Source organism: Equus caballus, chromosome 8, assembly GCF_041296265.1.
Source record: "Equus caballus isolate H_3958 breed thoroughbred chromosome 8, TB-T2T, whole genome shotgun sequence".
Classification (NCBI taxonomy): domain Eukaryota; kingdom Metazoa; phylum Chordata; class Mammalia; order Perissodactyla; family Equidae; genus Equus; species Equus caballus.
In genome coordinates, this window is record NC_091691.1 from 60,011,178 (window position 1) to 60,025,521 (window position 14,344).

The 14,344-nt window shown below is 35.8% G+C and overlaps 1 long non-coding RNA gene across 1 annotated transcript; it reads right to left on the minus strand.

Annotated features, from left to right (window-relative positions):
• Positions 1–525: 525 nt before the first annotated feature.
• Positions 526–14,116, minus strand: LOC138925387 (uncharacterized). The gene is made up of 3 exons (XR_011441465.1): positions 9,454–14,116; positions 5,012–5,184; positions 526–4,510 (listed from the first exon to the last, which is right to left on the minus strand). It is a non-coding gene; the product is annotated as an uncharacterized lncRNA (long non-coding RNA).
• Positions 14,117–14,344: the final 228 nt, after the last annotated feature.

The window sequence follows — 14,344 nt, forward strand, 5'->3', positions numbered from 1 at the left end:
TTATATCTCAATGAGCTGGGGAAAAAAGACTGTTATAAGCATAATAAAGGGAACTAGACATTAAAGAGTAAATTCAGTATGATCTCATTTAAATAATGTCAGCAGAGACTCTAAATAAATAAAAAGCCTTTGGTACATGGCATTTAAAAAGGCAGAAAAGCCACTCTAAGGTGTTATCAGAAGAGCATGGGCCAAGTAGCGTTATAACTACCCCAAAGGGCACCACATCTGAAAGGAGGAGGCCAGCGTAAAATCCATGTGTATTTGACTGCCTTAAAAATAAGTAGGATCAGTTACAAAGAAATATTCCAATTAAAACTGTCATTTATTTTGTGCTGATAGGAATACCATTGTTTATATTATATCTGAAGGCAAAATGACAACAAGGAGTAAAAGTCATAAAAATGTGCCTTACTTTTAACTAGCCAATTTATATCAATCAATCTTTGATTACCTGGGTCAAGAAAACAAAAGAAAGTGCCTAAGAAATGTCACAGAGTAAGAAATGATCTATTCAATGAGAAATTTTTCTGCAGGCAGACTGTTTATTCAGGAGCAACATGAGAGACCAACATCTTGAGCAAAGGTTTTGGTCAGAGATAGTTCTGAAATGAGACAGGAAAACATAATCTTAAAAATGAACAAAAGCAGGTCTTCTTAAATATCATTAGAATGTTATTTATAGGAATAGATTTATAGGAATAGACCAGTGCATCTGACCTTTATAGCAAAACACGTCACATTTAAAATACAATACTGAGAAATTGTCTCGAAAATACGCAGTGTAGGGAGTAATCTTTTGCAGGAAGTAACTTAATTTAGGAATAAGAAAGTTTTTGCTTGTTTCCACAATTCAATTTTGTAACTCATCTATTTTATAAGAACATTTAAATAACCTTTTAGTTCTGTTAGAGGGTAGAGTAACACTATTAACTTTATTTCCATTATTTCAATATCCAAACAGAAACAAAAATTTTTTTAAAAAGAAGATAGAACACAACTTCAGATATGAAAGAGTTTAGAAAAGAGGGGACATAGTAGCGGATAGAGTTTTTTTAAAGCATTGATTTATATAAAAATTGTCAAGGGTTTCAAATCAGATAAAGATGTAACATTTTCAGAAAAACATAAATCACCAAAATTGAATTAAAAAGAAAAAGAAACTTAAACATTAAAGCAATTAAATCAGTAATAAAATGTTGCTATTCAAGAACGTATCTAGGCCAGGCAGTTTACAGATTTACTAATCTTTAAAGGGCAGAGGCTGTCCATCTTATAAAAAGTTTTTCCAGGCATAAAAAAACTGGGAAAGTCATGTGCATTATTTTATATGACTTTTGTTGACTTCATAACAAAAGTGGGAAAAAAGAGTACAGAAAAAAAGACAGAGAGCAGTGCCATATTTGAATGTATAGACTGAAATATTAAATAAAATTTTTAAATTGAATGTGTTTCGTGTGTGTGTGTGTGTGTGTGTGTGTGAGGAAGATTGGCCCTGAGCTAACACCTGTTGCCAATCTTCCTCTTTTTACTTGAGGAAGATTGTCTCTGAGCTAGCATCTGTGCCAATCTTCCTCTACTTTATGTGGGATGCCACCATAGCGTGGCTTGACTGGTGGTGCTAGGTCCACGCCCAGGATCTGAACCTGCAAACCCCGGGCCACCAAAGCAGAGCACGTGAACTTAATCATTACACCACTGGGAGGTCCCATGAATGCGCTTTTATCATTAATCTATTACTAAGTTTGTTGAAGGAGGGCGAGGTTATTCTAGCATCAGAAAATATTATCAATATACATTCTTTCTTATCAGATTAGTGATGAGTACTATTATTTGAAAAGGTACACCAAAATGTTTGGTAGAATTAATAATTAATTCGTCTTTTAAATTCTCATCAAACTATAAATACAAGAGAATTCCCTTAACCTAATGAAGATTATGCACCAAAACCTTAGTAAACATCACACAGAAGAGTTACACTTTTGATAAAAGAGTGGACAAAAATCAAAATGACCTCTAGATCCCAATTATTTTACATTACTAGAAACTCTAATTGCCAGCCAATTAAATAAGATAGAAAAACAGAAACATGGGTCAAAAATATTTTAAAGGAAGACAAAATCATACTTATTTACAGACTCTGATTATCTACAGGAAAACCAAAAGTAACCTATGAATCATTAGAGCTAACAAGAACATTCAACAAAATTGCTGTATTCCAGATCAACAATCAGCAATAACTAAAAAAAGTAGTGGTAGAGAAGACTCCATTCACAATATCAACATAAACTAAAATATTTAGGGGAAATTGTGGGCAGGTATATGCAAGTTCTTTCCGAAATAAAAGATTACAAAGTATTGAAAAACATAAAGGAAGCTCTGAATAAATGAAATTATACAATAAGTTCATGAATACAAGAGTTTATATCATAAATAAGTCAATTCTTTCCCAAAGTTGTTTACCAGTGAAATGTAATTACAATGAAAATCTCAAAAAAAAATTTCCTGTAGATCTTGGACAAACTGATCCTAAATTTCATGAGAATGAGACAAAAATAGCTATGATAATTCTGGGAGAAAAATAAAAACGAATAAAGGAAGTTTCCTTCTTGTCAAATAGACAACACACAATTGGAACAGAATAGAGAACTTAGAAATAGACCTGGGCAAATAGGGAATCTTGGTAGAGGGGACATTGCAAACCTGTGGGCTAACGTAACACTATTAAATAAATGATGTTAGAATAATAGTCTTTCCATAAAAGAAGAAAAAGTTTGATCCTTATCTTACATTATATAAAGTATTTCCAGATGGAGGACATAATAAAATTTTAAAATATTACAAGAAAGTGTAGGACACTGTGTCTGTATACAGTAATGAAAGATTTCTTAAATCCAGTACATAAGCAAATCTTATAAAATAAAGGTTGGTGAATCTGATTATATCAAACTATGAACTTCTGCATGACTAACGTCACCATAAACAAAGTTAATAACTAAGCTAGGGCTTCTAGGAAGCAATGTATGTCACTTTGTGACAAATAAAATTGTTATTGTCCATTAGCATTTCTGAATTCAATAAGCAAAAACACATACACTCCAGTAGGAAAAAAATTATAAGTGTCAATGATAAACAATACACTGAGGAGGAACCCAAGGGTCCACTAAAAATATTAGAATATGCCCATACATTTTTACATTTTTAGCAACCTGAGAAGTGCCAGTTTACAAAAAAAAATGTTATTTCTTACTTACATTGACCAAAGTTTTTTAAAAGTTTGATAATGTCAAATACTGGAAAGGGTCTTGTGGAAACTGTCATATGTAATTATAGGAGTATGAAATGGTATGACAGTTTGAGATAAAATTTGTCAATAACCAACTATAATTATTTCCCTGTCAAACCAGCCATTCTATTCTACATATAAACTATTTTAAAAAATATGTGCACAAGGATTTCCATTTTAGCTCCTTTTGTAATAAGACACATTTGGAAACAATTTTATATGTCCAACAGACTAACAGATGAATAATATGTCATCTACTCTACAGTAGAATACTATATATGGGAGAAAAGGAATTAACTACATTAGCATATACTGATGTAATAGAGGGTAAAACAATGATGAAAAAAGGAAATTTCAGTATTATCTTCAGTACTTAAATGAAACATAAAGTAACATGTTGCACACATACACACAATCAACAGACATACTGGAAAGTTACACAATGTGTGTTACTCATTGCTCCTACTACAGTAAAGGTACAAGGGGTTAGGATTTGGGATAGGAGACACAGCTCACTTTAGTTTTATCTACAATGTGCTATTTCATTAAAATAGACATAACAAATATGATAAAACATGACAAATACAGAGAAACAAAGAGAAGAAATAAATATGATTCATCATTCCACCACCAAGAGAGCACAAAGTACCATCAAGAGAGTTGGAATTTAGTGAACATCTTTTCAGAGTTTTGTTGTGTATTGCTGTTGTTGTTTTTAATCAGAAAAGAAAAGGCAAATAGGCTTAAAACTCTTGAGACTACTCTTTGGATGAATGTATAAGCGAAGCAAGATCTTCCGGTGAAAAAGATTTGAAGTATACCTTATTGTGATTCTATATCTCTTTTTCCATCAAAATTACTTGATCAGTTACCTTCTCATATGCAACTCATTTGCATATGCCAACAAAGTTTTACAGATTAGGCATAGCGATTGCTGGTATACTGTGTGATAACACTTCTTTCTTTTTTCTCTACCACTGATCCAAAATACCAGTATTTCTCGCACATAGCTGAGGAAATTCTGCCTTGGATATTTTTTGAGTTTCTTTTTTATTTTAAGAATTGGAAAGAGAAGTGGATTTTTTATCATCTTTGTTCAGAGTATTCGTTAAATTCAGTTATGTCTCGCTGCTTTAATGATGAGCGTTTGTTGAACACGGTTTCTGACACACCTGTGTATTGACTGCTTCAGCCACATGGTCGTGAAGGAGGTCTAATTGCAACCTGCTGGCAGAAAATAAACTGCATGATAGATGTTTTTGCCAAAAGAATAAACCATTTTAAACTTTTGGATCTATAAATCTACAGTTAAGAACAAACAGCAGGCCTATAGGGCTCCAAGCAGAGTTTATGGAAGATGAGTGAGGAAAGTTGGTTCTATTTTCACTCAGAAATGTGCCTTACTATTACATCCTATAAAAGGAAAGGAGATCAATTTGCTGTGACGTCACATAATGGTTTTAATCTGCCACATTAAAAGAAACCAAAAAACTCTTCAAGGCTGAACTAATGTGACTGCACTCCTCCCTCTTCTTGTGCTGTAGGATGTTTCCTACATATGGCATATGTAATGAACTTGCTGGTGAAGAAAATGCTTTTGTACGTGATTCTAATGTTTCTTTGAAATTAGGGAATCATCTGAAAATGAAGACACTTTAGCTGCTTGAGATCATCTTGAAACATTTTTCGTGGTTGTCTTTTGTTGCTGTTTTCTGAAACACGCACCATATTCTTGCTTCTTGGAAGTCATTTGAATGATTTTTTTGACTTTGAGATATTTTGATCTTCATGGAACTTCAGTGAGCATTCCTAATTCCATAATGGGGTAATAGTTATTTCTTTGATCGGTTAACTTAGTGTTAGATGCCATATTATCAGATATTCCCATGTCTGTGTAGCTATAAGTAAAAATACAGAGCAAAATATAAGCATGTACATAAGTAGGTGAAAATCAGACACTATCATTTCACATCACTGCATTTAAGGTTTATATTATAGACTTAGGAAACAAAATATGAAGAGAGTAGTTCACAGAAACTGTTATACTACCATTTATCCAGGGAACTTATAGAAATATATTTACTTATGAAAAATAAAAATTAATCTTATATGAATAGACTACATTAATCCATCAGTTAGTGGATATTTGAGAATCTATGACTTGTCACATTTGTTGTGCTTTGCCATATTAAAAAGTATAAAAGATTTGATTTCTGGCCTTGAGATCTAAAAGATTTTTTTTGTAAAAACAGGTTTTCCACTACAGATGTTACCACGCCAGGTTCATTTTTGCCTGCCACCCAGAAAGCCAAACACTGAGATGACGAGATTGCAGCAGAGAGAGAGTTTAATCACGAGGCAGCCATGCAAGGAAGCGAGAGTGTGAGTTTCAAATCTGCTTCCCTGAAAATAGGGAGTCAGGGATATTTATGGGATGGGGGCCAAGGTGGTCTGAAAGGTGGAGAGAGGTGATTGGAGGTGAGGAGAGGTGAGGTAATTGATGATCTGTGAAAGCATAGTCAGACTCCATGCCTCTTCACAGGATGCATGCTCACAAAATGGCGGCATTACTGTGATCTGAGGGTGGAGTTTTTAGCCTCTTGACGTCAAAAGGTCACCTATTGGATATTGTGCTGGCCCGTTGATGAGTTGGTGGTCTCAACTGGCCTGAAGTGGACAAGGAGTTCTAGTTCCTGGAAAACAGCTCACACACCCATTACCACGGTAACTCCGGCTCCAGGGAGATGTTTTCTGTAAGAACCTAGTGGGAGTCAGATAATGTGTTGCCTAAGCAGCACAGTTAACAATGGGTGGGCTAAACAGCTAAAGGTTAAAATCAGTAATTGCAAAAAGGAAAAAAACTTAAGGTTCCTAGCTACTTAATCATCAATGGCTAACTCTTTGCCAGTTTCACAGAGACAATGAGATGGAATAAACTATAATGAAAAAATACAAAGTAGCAAAGCACAAGTAAATACAATATGAATTTAGTGAAGGTGTAAACTGTTGGAGAAGAATCATGGAGAAATGTATCTTAAACTTGTTTTTGTAGTAAGGGTCAAGTTGGGATTGGCCCAACAGTAGGTGCTCAGAAAGACCAATATGCAGAAATGGTATAGAAAAATGTTCACCCCTCCAAAAAACAAATCCAAAATTAGAACAATATTGGGAAAATTGAAATACATGTGAAAGAGGTTGACAGAACAAAACAAAACAAAACAAACACCAAAAAGAAGAAATTACAGAAGTGTTAAGTTGGACAGCTATAGGAAAGTTGCGTGTGTGTGTGTGCGTGTGTATGTATTAGGGGATGTTTATGAGAATTCTAAAAGCTTGTTATTGTGGTTTTAGTTAGACTGTGTATGAAGAGGCAGGAGTGATGGGGGCTAGAAGAGAGAATTTGAGGCAGCAATATTTAAACATGTGAAATGTGTTATTGTAAGGCAAAAAAGAGAAAGGTCTCTCTAGCAGCTGGCAAACTAAAGACTTTCAATTAAAGGAAAAAAATTACTACTGACTAAGCCAAAGAAAATACAGCTATAGAGTGAGGAGGTCATCTTGTTACAACCGCTGCTCTAGGTTCTTTAAGTAAGGTTGAACAAATTTAATCCCATTAATGGTGATGTACTCCCTGGTGGATTGGTATGGCAGTGTCTGAAAAGAGGGATTCAAGGGGAGAGAAATTTATTCATTTAAGGAAAATCTTATGCTGTAATCCAGATATGAGGCACTCTTATAAATAAAAAGACAACAGCAAAATTCAAATAAACTCAGACTTTCTTATTTAATCCAGTTTATCAGGTCAAACTTCTGGCAAGTATTCAAGAATAATCTTTGGAAATAATCTGTAAGAACTATAAACTGGTAATCCGTTAAAACCACTAAATCCAGAGTTTTCCTGTTTTGGTTAATTTCTTTTACCTTCCTTTTCTATTCCTTATTGGGATTATTCAGAGTTTGTGTTGTGTTTGGGTCATTCAGTCCCTCAGGCAACAATTCTATTCAATTGTTTTGCTTTCTGTTGTTGAAATTACCTTTTTCAGTAATGACGCTTTTCTGAGATGTGAAACACCCAGATGCTTCAACGATAAACATCATTTAAATACCTGAATAAACAAATTTATCTGCGGGGTATCAATTTTTCTTTTTGAAGCTCCTGAAACACATCTTCATGTATCACCCTCTGTTAACAGCTTCATCATGTTTCTAATTAATTGTGTCCCCTTCTAGGACAAGAAGTATGCTAACTATTTCTGTGGTTAGGGAAGGAAGTATAGAGAATTTTTCTTCAACTTCCTTTCTTTTCTAGAGGCCAAGAAGAAGAGCCTGAAGTACCTGCCGTGTCCTGCATGCGTCTTGCAGTGGACACTGATTCCCCATCATTTGCAGAAGTTACTCTTTAGCACTCCCTCAATGCCTGGCATGTAGCAGGCCTTCAACAAAATTGTTTTTATTAGCCTGTTTCTTTGATTTGTGAATCTTCTTGAATGTTAAAAGTCCTCTCCAGAAACTATTTCCCCTGTCCTTCATGCCTTGAGTCTCGTCTTAACCATGTTTCTAGCTTTTGTAAACTTCATGCTTTAGCACCTACCCTGTATTCATATTCTGAACACTCCTTGCTCCAGACAACCTGATAATATGCCTGAGTCTCTTTCCTTTGGCCTCCTCCTTCCTCCATGACCTTCCCTCTTTGGGAGGAGTCCTCCTCCTGGGAGCATGCCTTTCATACACAAACCAATCAATCCAGAGTCTACACCCGCAACCATCTCCCTTCTCAGACTTTCACACTCTAGACCACTATCTACCTGCCCTAATCAGTCCAAGGTCAAATTCTAGACAACAAGGGACAGACTGTATGCTCCAGAGCCTGCAGAAATTATTCAGACTAGCTAATCCTAAACGCTGCCTTGCCTATTTCTTCCCATGGAAACCACAATATAGTCTCTTGCTGATATTTCCCCCTCTCTTTCTAGCTCAAGACTGACACATCTAGCCTCCAGTGGTAGCAGTGCCCCCACCTCTTGGGAACTCTGAGTAGCAAACTATCTTTTCAGTAGCAATCATCTCTTGATCTCTTGGCATTACTATACCTCAAATTTTCCATGAATATGCTATATTTTAAAACAGTTCCAGGTTTTACTTTTTTTTTTTTCACTTTACTCCTTGATGTCTCATTTTCATTTAAACTCTCCCATAGTAGTGTATGTTTCTGTCTGCAACTTGGCCCTTGACCAAGTTTCTAAATTTATCCTGAGTTTGTGGATCTGACATGTTGGTGAGTTGGCCCACCCAATCCTGATCATCTCACATTAGAGCAGATATCTAACTGCCTACTGAATATATCCTTTGGATAGTCTATAGGCAACTCAAACTCAATATAGCCTTAGCCAAACTCAAAATCTAACTTGAACCTATCTGTCAGTTATTCCCATCTCAGATCATGGTACTTACACAGGAGCCAGAATAGTGAGAGCTATATGAATATGCTCATTCTACCAATTTGCCATTATCCTGCTTCAAGTTCTATCATATCTTGTTTAGACTATGACAGTGGACTTCTAAATAGTTGTTTTGCCCTTATCATCACATTATTTTTCACACTGCATCCTAATTGTTGAAACTTGAACACAAACGTGACTTTCAAGACAAAGCTCAAAATGTATAACTTGACATTTAAGGCCCTTTGTGGTCTAAGCATTGCCTACCTCTCAGCTTCACCTGCCATAGTTTCTTGTCTGCATTTTCTTTCACTAGCTGTACTGAATTGTTTATGATTTCCTACCAAGATGACAGAGTTTTGTACTTCATGCTTTTGTGATCTTCTTCCATCTGCCTGCTAGCTTCTCCTAATTATTCCCCCAGATATATCCTACTCATTCTTTAAGACTCAATTCAGATAGCATCTCCTGTAGAAAGACCTTCTCTGAACTTTCACAATTTAGTGCTGTTCTTTTGTGCTTTTATAGTAACTCATGCCTTTGTAAAGCTCTGTGCAGTTTACCCATTGTCTTGAATATATTTGTTACAGATTCTCACCTGTATAACACATATATTACTAAAGAATACATCTTAACTTTGCATCTCTACTGCCTCTCACAAAGCCTAGAATCATATAGTTGTATACTCAGTATTGCTCAAGTGAACTACAATCAGCTAGCTGAATTTACCTGGTAGAGGGCCAGTAGACACTGTATTTCAATTCCTGGTCCCTTGGTACAAAACACTTTAATCAGCATGGGGATAATTAGTAGAATATCTCCAATAAAGGACACATGCTGATGGGCCTATCAGAGACACAAAAGCGGAAGATAATCAAATGTGCATTCAGAATTGGAGTACAAACAATTGATAAAGGTAAATATTGATAAGAATACTTTCAACAGAAAATAATTTCCAAGTTTCTTTTTACATTTATACTCATCATGTGAGTTTCATTCACTTTTGTACCTTTTTAAAAATAGACCTTCGTTCTAGACCGTTCACCTTTTGCCTTTAGCCTGTGTTTGTCTTCGTGATTGGCTTACAAACAAGTGATTGCTACCTGGTAAATGATTATTCATTTCGAATGAACCTTAAATCTCACATTTTTCTCTTCCAATCTATCTCTTTCTAGGTATTGGAAGACCAGATTTTACTCCTTGACCCAGTAACCATCAGGACCTGAGCCTTTCTCCAGATTCATAAATATCAATATCAGGCAATTGTGGTCTCAAACACCAATTCACTTAAAATAATACATATAAGCCCCCCAACATTATAGCACTGTATAGTTAGTGAGCTAAAATGAGGCTCCCTGTCCTTGTGTTGATTCCATTTTGCCTTAGCCCTACCCCTTATCAAAAAATTGAAATAGCCATATGAATTGCTTAAAGGATTGGTTTTTCTAACATTCATCCACAAGTCAATGAAGCTTTTGTAGTGTCTTTGAAAAGAAAGACACAAGAGGTTGAGTAAAGTTAGTTTCTAGTACCATGTAGCTGAAAAATACCACACCATTATTCCCAGCTTCTACTGAGTTTGAAAAGAAAGAGAGAGCTAATGATGGGAAGAAAATATCATTGTCCACAAGCAAACAGGTAACCACTTCTCCCTCTGTTCTCACTTGTGCTGCACAGTTTACTTGTAAATTCTGTTTTATATGTAAATGATCATTGATTATTTGATAATCATTTTTAAAAAGGTTTTAATTGTGATAAAATACACATAACATGAAATTTACCGTCTTAACCATGTTTAAGTATGCAATTCAGTGGCATTAAATATATTCACATTGTTTTGATACCATCACTGCCATCTATCTTTTCATCTTGCAAAACTGTCTATCTTTTAAACAATAATTCCCACTTTCCCATTCCCTCAGCTTCTGGCAACCACTATTCTACTTTCTGTCTCCATGAATTTGACTATTCTAGGTACATTATATAAGTGAAATCATGTAATATTTGTCTTTTTGTGACTGACATTTCTCTTAACATAATGTCCTCAAGGCTCATCCACATTGTAGCATGTGACAGAGTTTCCTTTCTTTTTAAGGCTGCATAATATTCCATCATATGGCTACACCACACTTTGCTTATTCATTCATCTGTTGATGGACTTGGGTTGCTACTACCTTTTGGCTACTGTAAATAATGCTGTTATTAACATTTATTATGTATATGTTTATGCATTTATTATGAATTTCTTGCTTATATCTAGACTTTTGCATGTTATTAGATTTGGAGCATTACTTTAGTTTAGTGAAATCATCCCATCACAAGTGAAGATGATTACAAGGTATTCTTTGCTTATTAATTTTGACATTTGGACAACTTAAGAAATATCAAAATTAATGGAAACTGGAATTAGAAGTGGAGTGAAGCAATATGCTAGGTGGATACTTGGGTAATGAGCATTCTGATAGATGGAAAAGCAAAGTCAAAATCCTTGAAGTATGTTAAGAACAGCAATAAATCCAGTGAAAATGGAGCAGAGTGAGCAAGGGAAGAAGGATAAGAAGTGAGTCAAAAAGGGGGCCATAAAGGAGAGTTATGCCGCATTTCACATTTCATCTTAAGTGTGGTAGTAAGGCATTTGGGGGTTTTGAGCAGAAGAATGACACAAACTGTTTATATTTTTTCAAAGATCCTCTGGCTGCTGTATGGAGAATAGATTCTAAAAGGATAGCAGGACAAGGATAGAAGAAGATCGAGTTATGGCAGAAAAATCAATGTGGTAGCCTAGACTATGCTGACAAGGATGTAGCTAGTAAGGGCTATAGGCTTTCGAAGATAGATTTTGAAAATTTAGCTGACAGCTCTTGTTGATGGATTCAAAATAAGGTATGAGAGAAAAAGAAAAATCGAGGATGACTCCAAAGTTTTCTCCAAAGTTTTAGCCTTGGACACCTGGGTGAACGGTATCTCCTTTACAGAGATCTGAGAGATTATGAGAGTTGTGGATTTGTGGAGGTGAATCCAGACCTTTACAGTGGACATGTTAAGTTTGAGATGTATGTTATTGTTCCACGTGGAGATGTCAGGAAGGATGCACGAGTATGGGTTCACAGGAAAAGCCCAAGCTGGAGTAATAAATCTGGGAATTACCAGCATTATCATCATTTTGTAAAAGATAAAACATAATGTCATGAAGGAAATAAATGAAGATAGAAAATAAAGTCAATCTAAATCCTGAACGCTGGGTCACTCCAATATTTAGAGATAGAGAGGAGTGAGGTCAGCAACACAGCAGAGTGAACTGTTCCCTTTATCATTCCCTCTTTGAACTACAACTGAATGGACAATCACTGACCAATGGAGGAAACACACAAAGCACAAGAGGACACCTGAAAGACCCATGCAGCTATACATGTGAAGGTGGATGGACTGGCTCTCTGGGAAGTAGTGGAGATAGGTGAACACTCCCCTGTCCTTCCCCAGCAGCTCTGTGCATGCACACAAATGATGTCCTGCCTGGCACAAGGGCCCATAGTACTGCTGTGCCCCAAAAGTGGGAAAACGCCCATTGTAGGACTGCATCCCAAAAGTGGGAACACCCCTTGGGGTGACTATAGGAAGACATGACAGCAGACCTTAGCCCACTCATGATCACTTTCCCAGTGGGTGGGAGGGTCCACCATGCCTCAGAGGCCCCAAGGAGTGACCTAGTCTCAGTCCCTATGAGAAAGCCCTGCTCACCAAGCACAGAAGCTGGTGACCATAAGAAAAGGCAGCAGCAGATCTACATACATGCCAGAATGCTCTTCTGGCTGGTGCAAGCACCCATAGCACCCCCCACAAATTCCAGCAGAGTGTGGGATCAGAAACACAGCTCCTGCTTTCCCCAGTGATAGGAGGTGGAATCTGCAAACTAATACTAGCACAAATGCACTGACAAAAGATTAGCTCATCAAACACCATGAGAAACTCCAGTAATAATTCAGACCAGAAATAAAATGACAATTCTCCAGGAAGCAACACTGAAGGAACAGAATTTTCAACCTAAATGACAGAGAATTCAAAATAGCTGTCATAAAGAAACAGTAAGTTATAAGAAAATTAAGAAAGACTGTTCAATGAAGGGCAGAACAAAATTAATGAGAAGAAGAAATATTGCCCAAAAGAGATTGAAACTAAAAAAAAAAAAATAGCAAGCAGAGATCCTGGATATGAAGAACACATTTAATGAAATAAAAAATCTAGAATCTTTTAAAAGATAGAGCTGATGTTAGGAAGGAAAGAATTAGTGATTTAGAGGATATAAATACAAAAATGCTACAGATGGAGGAGGAGAGAGAACTAAGATTTTTTAAAAATGAAAGAATTCTTTGAGAAATATCTGACTCAGAAAAAGCAACATAAGGATTATAGGTATTCCAAAGAGAAAAGTGAGGGAGAAAGGAGCAGGGAGCTTGTTCAAAGAAATAATAGTTGAGAACTTCCCAAACCAAGAAAAGGAACAAGATTTACAATACATGAAGCTTATAAAACACCTAATTACATAAATGCTAAAAGAACTTCTCCAAGGCATGTAATAGTAAAACTGGCAAAAGTCAATTACAAAAAATATTAAGGGCAGCAAGGTAGAAGAAAATAACCTACACAGGAACACCTATCAGACATCCAGCAGATTTCTCAGCAGAAAGCTTACTGTCTAGGAGAGAATGGAATGATATATTCAAAATACTGAAAGACAAAAAGTTTCAGCCAAGAGTACTCTATCCAGCAAAACTATCCCTCAAATATGATGGAGAAATTAAAGCTTTCCCAGATAAACAAAAACTAAGGGAGTTCATCACCACTAGACCTCCCTTACAAGAAATGATTAAAGATGCCCTCATACCTGAAACAAAAAGTCAAAAGTCTACAGTGCTTTGAACAAGGAGTTAAATAGACAAACAAAATTAAAAAACTGCAGCTTTCTTTCAGAACAGGGGAGAAAATATTCAATTATAACTTAAAAAGATAAAGTGAAGGAAAGCATTAAAGTGACTATCAGCACTTGAACTTATGCACAAACTCACAACACAAAACAGAATAATTTGCAACAACAATAACTCAGAAGAGGAAAAGGAAAGGGATGGAACCTGTTTAGGCTAATGGAGATAAGAGGCTATCAGAAAATGGCCTATCCCGTCTATGAGATCTTTAAAACAAACCTCACAGTAACCACTAAACAAAAAATCAGAGCAGAGACACAATTCACAAATAAAGAGAAAACTGAGAAAACCTCCACAGAAAATCTCCAAAAGGAAATGGCAGTCAAAAATGCAAAGGAAGAGAAAAAAATGGAAATATAGAAAAACCAGAAAACAAGAGATAAAATGGCAGTATTAAGCCCTTGCATATAGATAATGACTCTAAATGTAAATTGATAGAATTCTCCAACCAAAAGACACAAAGTAGCTGAATGGATTCAAAAACAAGATACAACAATATACTGCCTTCAGGAAACATGTCTCAGCTATGAAGACAAACATAGTCTCAGCATGAAGAGATGGAATACAATACTCCAAGCAATGACAAACAAAAGAAAGCATGTATTGCCATACTTATATCAGACAAAGCAGACTTCAAGATA